Source organism: Orycteropus afer, unplaced genomic scaffold, assembly GCF_000298275.1.
Source record: "Orycteropus afer afer isolate SDZICR_OR568_19922 unplaced genomic scaffold, OryAfe1.0 scaffold00012, whole genome shotgun sequence".
Lineage (NCBI taxonomy): Eukaryota > Metazoa > Chordata > Mammalia > Tubulidentata > Orycteropodidae > Orycteropus > Orycteropus afer.
The window spans coordinates 16,140,340-16,154,358 of NW_006921599.1; positions in this window are offsets into that span (position 1 = coordinate 16,140,340).

Below are 14,019 nucleotides of genomic sequence, written 5' to 3' on the forward strand. Positions count from 1 at the left end.
ATATATATATATATATATATATATATATATATGTATATATATCTCCTCTCTCTCCATATATATGTACTAAGGAGCTCTGGTGGCATAGTGCCTAAGCCATTTGACTACTAACAAGAAGGTTAGTAGTTCAAACTCACCAGCCAGTCCATGGAATGAAGACTGGGCAATCTACTTCTATAAAGATTTACCACCTCAGAAACCCAAAGAGGGTCACTACGAGTCAGAATTGACTTGATGGCAGTGAGTTTGTTTTGGTTTTGTACGTATATACTATATATATACCCTTTCTTCTACTAATATATTATACTGATTGATATTTGTATGTTGTACTAACCTTGCATTTTTGGTCATGGTGTATAATCATTTTTATATGGTGATGGATTTTGTTTGCTAGTATTTTACATTAATATTCATAAGCGTATTGATCTTTGTTTTTCTTTCCTCAAGATGTGTTTGTCTGATTTTGGTATTGGAATTGCTTTAGTCTAATAGTTGGGAACTGTTCCCCTGCTTCTATTTTTGAGACGAGTTTGTGAAGAACTAGTATGAAGTCTTTAAATATTAAGTAGAATCCACCAGTGAAACCATCTAGTCTTGGGCTTTTCTACATGGGAAGTTTTTATTATTATAATTATTATTGTGGTAAAATATATATAACATAAAATTTGCCATTGTAACCATTTTTAACTGTACAATTCAGTGGCATTAGTTATATTCACAATATAGTACAACCATCATCACTATCTATTTCTACAACTTTTTCATCATCTTTGTGGGAAGTTTCTTGATTATTAATTTAATTTTGTTATTTGTTATTGGCTTATTAATATTTTCTATTTCTTCTGGAGACAGTTTGTTTGTTTCCAGGAATTTGTTTATTTCATCTATGTTATCTAAGTTGTTGTCATATGATTGTTCATAGTACTTTCTTATAATTTTTTTCATTCATGTGAAGTGGGTAGTTATGTTCCCTCTGTCATTCTCAATTTCAATTAGTTGAATTTTCTTTTTTACATGCTCAGTCCAGCTAAACATTTTACATTTCTACAAAACAAAATTCATTTAATTAATTTTATTTTGATATTCAGTTATGCCTTTCATCAATTTTTGCTCTAATCTTTATTTTTTGTCTTTATTCTGCTTGATTTGGATTTAGTTTACTTTTATTTTTCTAGTTTCTTAAAGATGGTAGGTTAAGTTATAGATTTGAGATCTTTTTAAAAATATAGATATTATTGTTGTTGCTGTTGTTGTTACATGCCGTCGAGTCAGACCCGACTCATAGCGACCCCTCCTTGGGTTTCTGAGGCAGTATCACTACAGAAGTAGATTGCCCAACCTTCCTTCCGAGGAGTGGCTGGTGAGTTTGAACTGCCAGTGTTCTGGTTAGCAGTCAAGTGCCTTAGGCACTATGCTACCAGAGTGCCTATAGATATTATAGCTATACAGTTTTCTCTAAGCACTGGTTTAGCTGAATATCATAAATTTTGACCTCTTATATTTGCATTTTCATTCAGCAGTATTTTGGTTACCTTTATGCTTCTCTAACAGAAAATGCCACAAATGGGAAGGCTCAAACACCTACAAAATTTTTCCATTTTCTCTTACTGCTTCTTTGATCAATTTGTTATTTAGAAATGTGTTACTTAATTTTCACATATTCATGAATTTCCAAGTTTCCTTTCCTTTATTGATTTCCAATTTCATTCCATTGTGAGAGGAAGAAACACTTTATATGATTTCAAGCCTTTTTAATTTATTGAGACTTGTTTCATGGCCTGATGTATGGTCTATCCTACAGAATGTTCCATATGGATTTGAGAAGAATGTATATACCATCGTTGTTGGGTGTAGTGTTCTACAGATGTTTGCCAAATCTAGTTAGTTTATAGTGTTGTTCATGTCTTCTATTTTTTTGTTCATTTTCTTTCTAGTTGTTTTTTTTGTTATTGAAAATAGAATATTGAAATTTCCAACTGTTATTGTTGGATTATCTTTTTTTTTTCTTCAATTCTGTCAGTTTTTACCTTATATGTTATGGGTAGTGCTGTTAGGTGCCTATGTTTTTATAATTTTTATATTTCTTGATTGATTCACCTATTTGTCATAGTGTAATGTCTCTCTTTTTCCTCTAGCAACAGTTTTGTCTTAAAATTTATTTTGTCTGACAGTATAGTGACACCAGCTTTCTTTTGGTTACTGTTTGTACAGTATATTTTTTCCATACTTTTACTTTCAATCTATTTGTGTTTTTGAATCTAAATTGTATTTGCTGTATGCAGCACATAGTTGGATCATATATTTTTGCAGTGTAGTAAATTACTTAGTATGGCTTTTCTACCCATAAATCATTGTAAACTCAGTGGTAGAATGAGCAACTGAGGAGCTCCTGATTGTAAATGTTATCCACCTGGGTTATTTCTGTTGGGCATGGCACAATACAATGTTCTGGGAGGTTCCCACTCTCTCTCACATGCTTAGAGTTCTGATGCTATGATTGGCTAGTTTGGCCACTCTGCTGGGCTCAAAAGGAGGCCTCCTAGAGGCAGAATGCTCTCTGACTGCTGGTTGAGGAAGATGTGCTACTGAAAGAGACACATGCTGCTGGGAAAGAGATGAAACAGACACGCATTGCTGAGTGAGACACCGAGGGACTAGCCCTGCTGGGAAAGAGACTGTGAGAGACTGTTGGCTGAGGGATGGTGGACTGGGAGAGAGTCTGAGCATTTTTCCTGAACTTGAATTGTAGCCTGGTGCTTCCCTAATAAGCCCCATAATCTGTGAGCTCTTTGTGGCCACTGCAGCGAATTATCAAACCCAGGTGAGAGGTGGTGGGTGCTTTGGGAGGAATGGTTGGAGAAAGAGCTGGAGGGAAGCAGCATGTCTGGCCTTGCAGTAATAGGCCTTGCGCTATTGATGGTGGTTCTGCCTTCCTCTTGTGGGATTAGAGGAGGTCAGAACATGTGGCCTCCATGCCCTTTTTGTAATTTTTTAAAAAATACATTTTGCCATTCTCTGTCTTTTGACTGAAGTGTTTAGTCCATTTTCATTTAATGTAATTATTGATAAGGTAGCTTTGATGTTTGTCATTTTTCTATTTGTTTTCTAAATACTTTGTTTTTGTTCTTCTGTTTTTCCATTACTGCATAATTTTGTGTTAAATAGGTAATTTTGAGTGTACCATTTGCAAATGCTATTTTTCTTTCTTACATCTGAAAACCAGAGACAAAAATGAAGGATGAGGATGGAGTAAATTGAATGAAGGAAAAATAAAAAATTCAATTCCATGGCATAAAGATATAGCTAGATCTTGATTTGTATTTCCTAGGACAAATTTTGCCTTTAGTATATCTTTATAGTACTTTCTGGGATGAAAGAGTAAGTTGCCTTTGACAACTGTCACCTTTGACAACTATCACCATTGGTCCCTGTGGTTAACTTTTATGGACAGGAGAATGTGACCTTTTTTGTGATCTATGTGTACCTCTCCTAATACTGCATGTTGTATTGAAGAGAATGGTCTGCAATTCAGTGGTCATATAAATATCCATATGAATATGTTGACAAACCAGTCAACCTTGATCATGCCTTCTTCTGTCTATTGGTACTTCTATCATCTCTCTTCTCCTAAACCAAAAACCAAACTCACTGCTGTCAGGTTGGAGCTGACTCATAGCAACCCCTCCTGGGTTTCCGAGGTGGTATCGCTACAGAAGTAGATTGCCCAACCTTCCTTCTGAGAAGTGACTGCTGGGTTTGAACCACCAGCCTTCTGGTTAGCAGTCAAATAAATGCCTTAGGCACTACGCCACCAGAGCTCCCTCTAGGTGTCCAATATTCCTATGTAAACCTTTCATGGCCTAAAGCTCACAGGCTTCTCCCCTAACATCCTCCAAGCTCTGAATCTCATCATTTTCTTCTTCTCAACCCTTGTGTTACAATTTCCCTTCCCTCCTGATTAATGAATTATTTGTTAATTATCTGTTCTGACTTATCACAATGTTTGACTTCCATGCTTGTTCTGGTTACCTAGTGATGCTTTGGCAAGAATATAAGGGATGGCCTTAACAAACAGGAGTTTATTCTTACAATTTGGAGGCTTTAAGTCCAAGTTCAAAGTGCTAGGCTCTACGGGCTGGGTGAAAGCCCCTCGACCTTGGGCCTTAGCTCTGTCTCTTGCTCCCGGCCCACTGAAGCTAGAGGCATCTTTTCACTCAGGCAGCTACTGGCTGCTGAGGCTGACAAGCCCAAGGTCAACAAATAAAATGGCACAGTCCTGATTTAACCAAACCACATGGCAGGCCGTTAATTCAAGTCCATTTTAAGTCCTAATGTTGGCAGAGCATGGCAAGCTGCTGAACAATGACATAGCTACTTGCAGGGTCCAAGTGTGCCATAAACTAGAGACTATCTCCAAAGCTTCTCCTTATATACAGGGAACAGACCACCAGACATCCCAAAGGCAGCTACTCAGCTGCTTGTGGTAGATCCCACCATAGAGTTGATTGCCAATTTCATCATGGGGAGTAACTACCACCAGCTGCCCAGCCACTCAACCAGGCCCAGCCAAGTTGACATACAAATTTAACTACCACAATTCCACCCTTTGTCAACTTGGCACCTGTATAGATCTTCATTGGGTGGCATCTGTACAGATTTCTCTCACTAGGTGGCTCCAGTCCCCTAGTTCCTGAGTGGTGACCTCACCCCCTTGGTCTGGCGGGCCTGTTTCTGTTCCTCTTGGGCATGGCAGCCCTGTCGCCTCACTCTTGGGCCGTAGCTATGGCTCCATCCTCCTGGCTCACATGAACAAGCAGCCCCACACTCCAGAACCAAGTTGGTGATGGTCTGACTCTTTGAAACCTAGGGGGCTGTGGTGATTCCACCTCCAAAGGCCATGGTCCTACCCTATGGCTGAGGCAGCTCTGCTTCCCGTTTCCTTGGTCTCGCTGCTTTTGCTGATTAATGCCGAAGGCAACTCACTCCGCTGGAAAACTTCCTGCCCAAAAATCACTCAGCTTTCTTGCTCCATGGGCCAGCCAACCTGCTACTCCATCTCAGGCCAGTCTCTTTTATCACTTAACCCCTGAAGGCAACCCACTCTGCCAGGAAGCTGCCTACCCAATGGCACCCAGCTTTCTGCTCCATGGGCTAGTAAGCCTATTGCTGTTTAATGCCGGTCTCTTGGCTCTGCTTCTGCCATCTCTCATGCTGTATGCTGGGGTCTCTCTGCCAGGGTCTTGGGTCAAGGACACACTCCACTCCTGTTTCCACATTTTAGGTATGTCAGAGCAGCACCCCACTCTCTTGGTACCAAATTCTGTTCTGGTTACCTAGTGCTGGTCTGACAAGAATATATCACAATTGGGATGGCCTTAACAAACAGGAGTTTATTCTTACAATTTGGAGGCTGTAAGTCCAAGTTCAAGGTGTCAGGCTCTATGGGATGGGTGAAAGCCCTTTGACCTTGGGCATCAGCACTGCCTCTTGCTCCCAGCCCACTGAAGCTAGAGGTATCTCTTCACTCAGGCAGCTATTGACTGTTGAGGCTAACAAGCCCAAGGTCGACAAATAAAATGGCACAGTCCCGATGGTACCAAGCCACACAGCAGGCCATTAATTCAAGTCCATTTTAAGTCCCAAGGTTGGCAGAGCATGGCAAGCTGCTGAACAACGACACGGCTACATGCAGGGTCCAAGCATGCCATTAATTAGACTATCCCCAAGGCTTCTCCTTATAACAGCATGCAAACCACATCCCAAAGGCAGCTACTCAGCTGCTTGTGGTAGATTCCACCATGGAGTTGATTGCCAGGCTCATCATGGGGAATAACTACCACTAGCTTCCCAGCCATTCAACCAGGCCCAGCCAAATTGACATACAAATTTAACTACCACAATGCTTAAAGGAATTTTATTCTAACTTGTCAAAGTTTATTCATAAAATAATCACAAAAAGGGAATTAAAGGTCAAATTGTGTTATACCAATCATAGACAGAATTGTTTAGAGATGAAAGAGGTCAGTAAGGGCCTCAATATTAGTTAGAGAAAGATTCACAGAACCCACCTACACCAGATCTGGTGATGAAGATTAATATTTTATTTTCTTATTGTATAAGAAAATATTGGGAGAGATGGAAATTAGGGAAATGGAGCTTTATGGCACTTTGGGGCGCTATCTTGAGTCAAGGCAACATATGCCCCCTCAGATCACTTAGGTTCCTGTAAATCACGTACCTTACTATGTGATACACAGCTAAAGGTTTGCAACTCCAAATTTTATCCTATTCATGGGGTTTCATGCATAATCAAAGATCAAATATGCACAGGGATTTGTCCCCAGGAGAGACTGCATGAGAATTTACTGAAGATGAAGATAATTTCAGTGATGTCATACTGACCATCTGAGTCTTTTGATGTATTGAGCCTGTGATTTTAAAAGGGGCTATAGGCAAACATTTTCCAAATACTTGAAGCTTCTTTATTTTTTAATAGATTTTCAGTGACATGAAGAATCAGACTTTCTGCAAACCATTTTTCAAGAATGAGACCTGATACTTCTGTTCCCTCTGGCAGACCAGTTAGCCTGCCACTCTCTCTTTCTCTCTTTTTTAATCTAAATTTGATTTTTGAGGGATTTAATCTCATTCCCTATCACACTGTTATTTTTCAGAACAGCAGGAAGAAATTTGATAAACTATCCTAGTTTCTTAGATTTGTGAATTTAATTCTCATTTCATAAAATTGGTCTTCTATCAGGGGGCGAAACCAGATGCACTGAGTTGTTCAAGTCTTAAATGTCTCTCCAGCTTGTTGAAGCAAATGCATTAAAAATTTTAATAAATATAGTTGCTGACTTTCTTGTTCCCGCTTCATTCCTGTTGCACTTACAGTATTTACACGTGAGCTTTGACCACATCTGATGAGAACTCAGCAATTGCTCTCCTCATTTTCCCTCCAGGTTTTTCTTCCATACATTGAACTTCCATTAATTCCTTTCTTTGATTGAGAAGAGGCATAGTAGTATAGCAAGAAGTGTAGGGCATTGGTCCCAGAGATGCCTGGGTTGGAATCCTAGCTCTAGAATTTGCTAGCTGGACGATCTTGGATATGTTAACTTTTCTGACACTCAGTTTCATTATGCTTACCTTAAAGAGTTGTTAGCATTAAATAAAACAATCTATGCAACAGTATCTGGTATGATATTTTCATGCAGTAGCACTCATCTTGCCTATTTTTTATATTTATCTTTATGAACTTGGCCATTATCAAGAAACAGTAATGGGGCTTGATCAAACCTGGTTCTATGTTACACCTACACTCTATAAATTGTGGTTTATCCTCATTCTGAATTACTAGTTATCAGTGTTTCCTATATTATTTATAGTATCATTTTTATCCACATAATAGTTAATGCTTATGATATGCTGCTGTGTTTTTAAATGTGTTAGTATGCTTTTGTAATGTGTAGCATACACAGAGTGAAATTCATCTTGTTGTCTCATCATTCTTTGTTGGGTATTGGTACATGGTCTGCTTATTCTGAGCATCAAAATCTTAATTGTAGAGTTATTTTGTCAAGAAATTCAATTAGAGCAGAAGTGGAACTCTTCAACTTGGAATTCTATAAAAACAACAGAACATATCTATAGAGTTCCAAAGAAACATGGTAGCTGCTTAATTCTGGATTTTTCTACTTTTCTTCTTGGAAATTATACAGAGCAAGAAGCTGACTGACACCACTTTCAGTGAAACTAGGAGGCCCAGAAAACTCTTAAACTATAAATTATCAATATGTGCTGATAAAAGCAACTGGGATCTGTGGAAGCAGGCAAGAAACTGCATGGTAAATGGTGATGGGCAACAAGAATGATGAGTGTGGAGTGCATCTGCTGTGGTGAGTCTCTGGAAACTCAGTAAATGTTTGCTTCCACAAGGGGAGTGTCCCATCTTTAGGGGCAACTGTAGTGAGCAGGGATGCATTCAGGGTGACCAATTCATGGCAGTTTACATGGAACTTTTCCACTTTTAGCTCTGAAAAGTACCAATCCTAGGAGCCCTCTCAGTCTTGGGCAAACTGGGATCATTTATCCTCCTACATTAAAGTTAACAGGGTATGCCATTGTGGGGAGGTGGGAAGTGTCTGGAGGCCACCATGGTGGCCAAACCTAAAAAACAAAACCATTGCTGTAGAGTCAAATTTCAATTCTTAGTGACCCCATAGGCCAGAGTAGAACTAATTGCCCTGTAAGGTTTCCAAGGCTGTAATCTTTATGGAGGCAGACTGCCATATCTTCCTCCCATGGAGTGACTGGTAGGTTCAAATCACCAACCTTTCAGTTAGTAGCGAAGACCTTAAACACTGCACCACTGGGGTGGCAGATTTCAGAAAGTACATGCAAAAATATACCAACAAAATGTGAGGCTATTATTTTGGTGGCAGTGGCTGATGAAGAAGCCAGAGGATCACACATATAGAAGACATTCTGAGACTGAAAGGCAAAGGAAATGTGGTTATATAGAGGCATTATTAAAAAAAAAAAATCTCTTTCAATAGAGGAGGAAGCCTTTGAGCTGTGAAGTCAAGAAGACTGAAAGTCCTCAGTCCTTTCCTTCTACCCCGTGGTAACCTTCTGTGAATAGCCGGTCCAGGAAAATCAAACTCATTCAAATATGAGTAACAAAAGAGGAGTTGGTACATAATCTATTCAGAGATACTATTAAACCATGGAAAAGAACAGGGAAATTTTTCTATAGATGAAGGAGAGTCACCAGAAAACTGTTGCCAGGAAGCAAATGAAAATTGTAACTCAAGATGCTACAAATTAAAATAAATAGTAATAACCTAATAGAGTAATAACAGCTATGAATGAAATGATACAAAGCAGAAATACAAGGATTTAGGACTGGACAAAAGGAGACGATGATCAAATTAGAGAAGGAGGCAAAATGGGATTTGGCAGAAGTTGTAAAATAAATAAAGACAAAGACAAAATTATTTCAGAAGTAAAGACTAAATTGAATGGAATTGTAGACACTTAAAAGCACTGTAAAGGACAAAATGGATAGATATGAGAAAAGTGAAGGATGCGAATAAGAAATGAAGACGTAAAAAGGACTAGGGACAGATCATAGGAATAAAACACAAGGAAGAAAAAGAAAACATGCATATAGAGTCTTCTAAAATAAAATAAGATAAAATAAAGCAGAGAAAGAGTATTTAGAAATGGAATTTAAGGAAAATGTTCTGAAAAAGAAGATGATTTAAAGGCTTACTATGTATCAGGAGAAATTGATCTAGAAAAGTCAACACCAAGACATAATTTAAAACTATTAGAATAACGACAGAATATTTTGGGTAACCAAGTTAAAATATCAAGTTATTTATACGGAAATATAAGGCAGGATTCAGACTTCTCTGAAGATTCAGATCAGTCCCACAAGACAGTAAAACAATCCTTATAAAATATTCCAGGAAAGAAAGAATAGGCTAAAGATTTTATATATGGAAATATGTATCATATTTGGAAGATTGCAGAAAAACAGTTTTCAACTTGCAAGAACACAGGGAATATTTTTTATATAAATCTGTCTTGAGGAAATTACTGAGAGGACAGACTCCAGTAAACCAAGAAATGGCTGGGAACATTTGGTGAAAAGATTAACAATAAGCACAAAATATATTTAACTGTAGGAGTTGTTGGGTGGTGAAAATGGCTAACACTCTTGGCTGTTAACCAAAAGGTTGGAGGTTTGAGTCTACTCAGAGGCATTTCTGAAGAAGAGTCTGGTGATCTACTTCTGAAAAATCAGCCACTGCATTCTCCATGACACACAGTTCTACCCTGACACACGAGGTTGCTGTGAGTCAGAATCCACTCGATGGCAACTGCTTTTATTTAATGGCTAATCTAAGTCCAAAGCACAGGAGGAAATAATGATGATTCAATGGCAAGATGGGATAACTCAAGGAGTGAAGTGTGAAAGTAGGGCTGGGGTTAGGATCCGGAAAATGTTTGAAGGAGATGAGATAGCTCTTTCATTATTGCAAAAGGAAGCAGGAAAAGCTGATTTTGATGCATGTAAATGCTTTCTATTTTTTCCAAGAAGTAAAAGTCAAGTCCATCCACTGAAAATGGGAGACTAGGACTGGGGTAAGGGTCAACTGTTGTTATGTGTCATCAAGTCGTTTCTGACTCATAGCGACCCCTCCTTGGGTTTCTGAGGCAGTGTCACTATGGAAGTAAATTGCCCAGTCTTCCTTCTGAGGAGTGGCTGGTGGGTTTGAACCACCAACCTTCTGGTTAGCAATCAAGTGCCTTAGATATTACACCACCAGATCTCTGTAAGGGTCAGCAGTGTAAGGAAAAAAAGGCATCACATAGTCAGAATGGGAGACCAGGCTTTCAGCGAATCATAGAAATAGGTGTGAGAGGAGTTTGCTGTCTATAGAAAACATGCACATGTCTTTTAGCTAGAGCAAACATTATTATGAGGTTCCTGACTTTCTTCTGTAAGTTGTATGTTTAATAGTACACAGAAGTTTAGGAAAGACTTTTATGTTATTTTGCATCTGTGGATATATTTCTTTGCCTGTTTTGTATGCAAATTCATTCACTTAGTTTCATTTTCCTGCTACATTATGATTCACTAAGGGCAAGGGATATCTTCCTATTGCACCCTCTCCAGTAATCTATACACTTCAGGTATTCATTCATTAAAGATTTCATAAATTAATATTTATTTTCACATACTCACCCTTAAAGATCCACATGAAATGATCCTTATTTTTAATAATGTTTAAATTTCAGGCTCCGAGAAAAGAAAATATAAACTTGAAATTCTTGGTGAAACTTAGCATAAAAATTATGATGAGATCTATAAATGCTAAACTGCACACATTTTTTACTTCATAGGTCACAGTGTCGTATGTATCTCAACATCCCTCATCTAGAAAGTCTAGTGAATTTGAAGTGTATATGGAATACTGTGCTCATAAATCATGCTCCAGATGGACTAATCAGGTAAGGATTCAATTGTTGTTGTTGTTGTTATGTGCCGTCGAGTCAGCCCTGACTCATAGCGACCCCTCCTTGGGTTTCCGAGGCAGTATCACTACGGAAGTAGGATTGCCCAACCTTCCTTCCGAGGAGTGGCTGGTGGGTTTGAACAGCCAGTCTTCTGGTTAGCAGTCAAGTGCCAATAGCAGGTATGAATTGAAAAAGGCAATTTGCCTAGTCATTTCAGGATCATTGAACAATCAAGTACCATAAAACTGTAGGATTATATTAACCAAGGGTGGGGATAAGAATTATTTTCTCTGAAAGCTTTAAATGAACAATGGTTGAATTGTTTGCACACTGGTATGGCCAAAATAGCATTTTCAAGTCCTCCTCACCAGTTTCCTACTAACTCGTAGAAAATTTGAGAAGTACACATTTTACTGCATCAAAAATTTAGTGCAAAAATGTTCCTCTTCACGATTTTTTTTTGTGAAAGAGAAAACATTTGATGATTAACTGTCTCAAAGATGATTTGTGGTTACCAAATTTATTATTTATGTAAGTAATAGAAAGGCTGAGATGAAGAAAATAAGAAAAATAGGAAAGAATAGAAGAAAGTTTTGATACTATGAAGGAGGTGAGGTGTTGCAATAGCTAAGCATTCAGCTGCTAACCAGAAGGGCAATGGGTTCAAACTCACCAGCTAATCCATGGGAGAAAAGACCTGGTGATTTGCTTCCATAAAGATTACAGCCTAGGAAATCCTAAGGGGCAGTTCTACTCTGTTCTGTAGTATCACTGTGTGTTGGAATTGCCTTGACAGCACACAACAACAACATATGTTGTATAATTTATCTCATTAAGTGAGAAAAATTTCAGAATGATAGTTCAGAATATCTGTAACAATGCTGTGTCTTGATATGGAATGATTCTAAGACTAAAGGTAAAAGCATCGTGTAATATGACATGAGGAAGCCAATCTTATTTTACTCTTTAAGAAATGTTCCAGATCTAACAGTTGCAAATTTAACCACTGCATGTGTTGGGGAACAGAACTGTGATGTAGTTGAAAGAGCATACACTCTGGTAAAATATGTCTACCTTGAAGGACTGTGCTCTTTTAAAGAATCATCTGTTGTTGTTGTTATGTGCTGTCAAGTCGAGCCTGACTCATAGACACCCCTCCTTGGGTTTCCGAGGCAGTATTGTTATAGGATGGAACGCAGGTCCCTGCGCGGTGCGCAGTCAGGCCAAAACAGTTTACACACTGAGATTGAGAGGAGAGAAAATTATTTATTCCAAAACAGCAATGCAAGGAGTAGGGGTAGTTCATTACCCAGATCTGACTCCCCGAGTGCCATCCAAATACAGTTTTTGTAGGTTTTAGGAGAAGGGGTTGCGCATATTCACAAAAGGTTGAGGAATTTGGGGCATGAAAGTGAAATGGGTCACACCAGCTTCCTGTCATGAGCTGATAGGGCTTGGGCAGGGGGAGAGGGTCTGTCATTAACTTTTGTTCCTTTCTGCCCTATTGAGCATACCTTCCGGCCAGAGTTAATTTACAAGTTGTTTCTAAGACTCTTTTATTGAGTCTGTCACCTGCAGGAAAGAATGTTTTCCTTCCATTCAGCTCTTTAAGGAACTGAATACTCATCTGCCTGGGGTGGGGAAATAGTTGGTGGTAATTTAGTTTACTTATCTATTTCCATCAGGTACCAGGGTGGGGGAAATAGTTTTTACTTTACTCTGTTTCAGTATCACTACAGAAGTAGATTGCCCAACCTTCCTTTTGAGGAGTGGCTGGTGGGTTTGAACCGCCAGCCTTTTGGTTAGCAGTCAAGTGCCTTAGGCACTACACTACCAGAGCTCCTAAAGAATCATCTACAGGAGACCAAATTGCCAACAGCAACTTGAAAGTTTAGATGAGAAGCTTAGGGAACAGTGAGTCTAAGTCAATGGTGGTGGAAAATTTGGAGAAGGATGGTGAGAATGTTTGTACATGATGAAAATGTAATCAGTGTCACTGAATTCTACATGTAGAAATTGTTGAGATGATCTATGGCTATGTATATTTTCACCAAAAGAAAGCACACATACTTTGGAACCAAGTAGAACTGAGTCCAAATCCTCACTGCAGCATATACTGATTGTGATACCAGAATATAACCATACCTTCTTTATAGATTGTGTTTAAGTATTACCAATAATGTGAGAAAATATTTACTATAATGCTAGTCACATAGCAAGTACATGATGAATAAACCCATTGCCATCAAGTCAATTCTGACTCATAGTGACTCTAAAGGATAGAGTATACTGTCCCACAGGGTTTCCAAGACTGTAAATTTTTTATGGAAGCAGACTGCCACATCTTTCTCCCATGGAGCAGCTTGTTTATCTGAACCACTGACCTTTCAGTTAACAGCTGAGGGCTTTAACCACTGTACCACCAGGGCTCCTAAACAATGAATAGTAACTATTTATTACTATTTGTAGCAAGAAATTTTATTAGGGCTAAAAATCTTGGAGTAACAAAACATCTACAGGTCTCAAACAGCCATGTGTTTTAAGTCACATTCATAATATGAAACTGTAGCTCAATGAAGTGATTGGGATCCTCTCTTAACACCATAATGAGATTTTGCCTGCACCAGAGGAAAGTCATTAATGACCTAATTGTCAAATGGAATGGCCTGTTTTCTTATTTATCCTCTCTGTGGCATGTGATGTACTGACTATTCTTATCTTCATTCATTCATTTGAATTCCTCAACAATGCTCTCTCCTGATTCTTCTCTTATTTCAGACTCCTTTCCTGGTGTTGGGATTTTGAAGGGGCCTTTTATCTACTTTCTGATCTCATATTCTGTGAAGACTTCCCTTAAGTTCTCCTGGAAGGGTCAATACAGTTCAATCAAACTTATTTGGTAGCTAGTATATTCTACCAAGAGAAAGGATGTTATCATCCAGAGAGAAGATAGAGAGTGAAGAGTGAGCTGAAGACAAACCTCCTGAT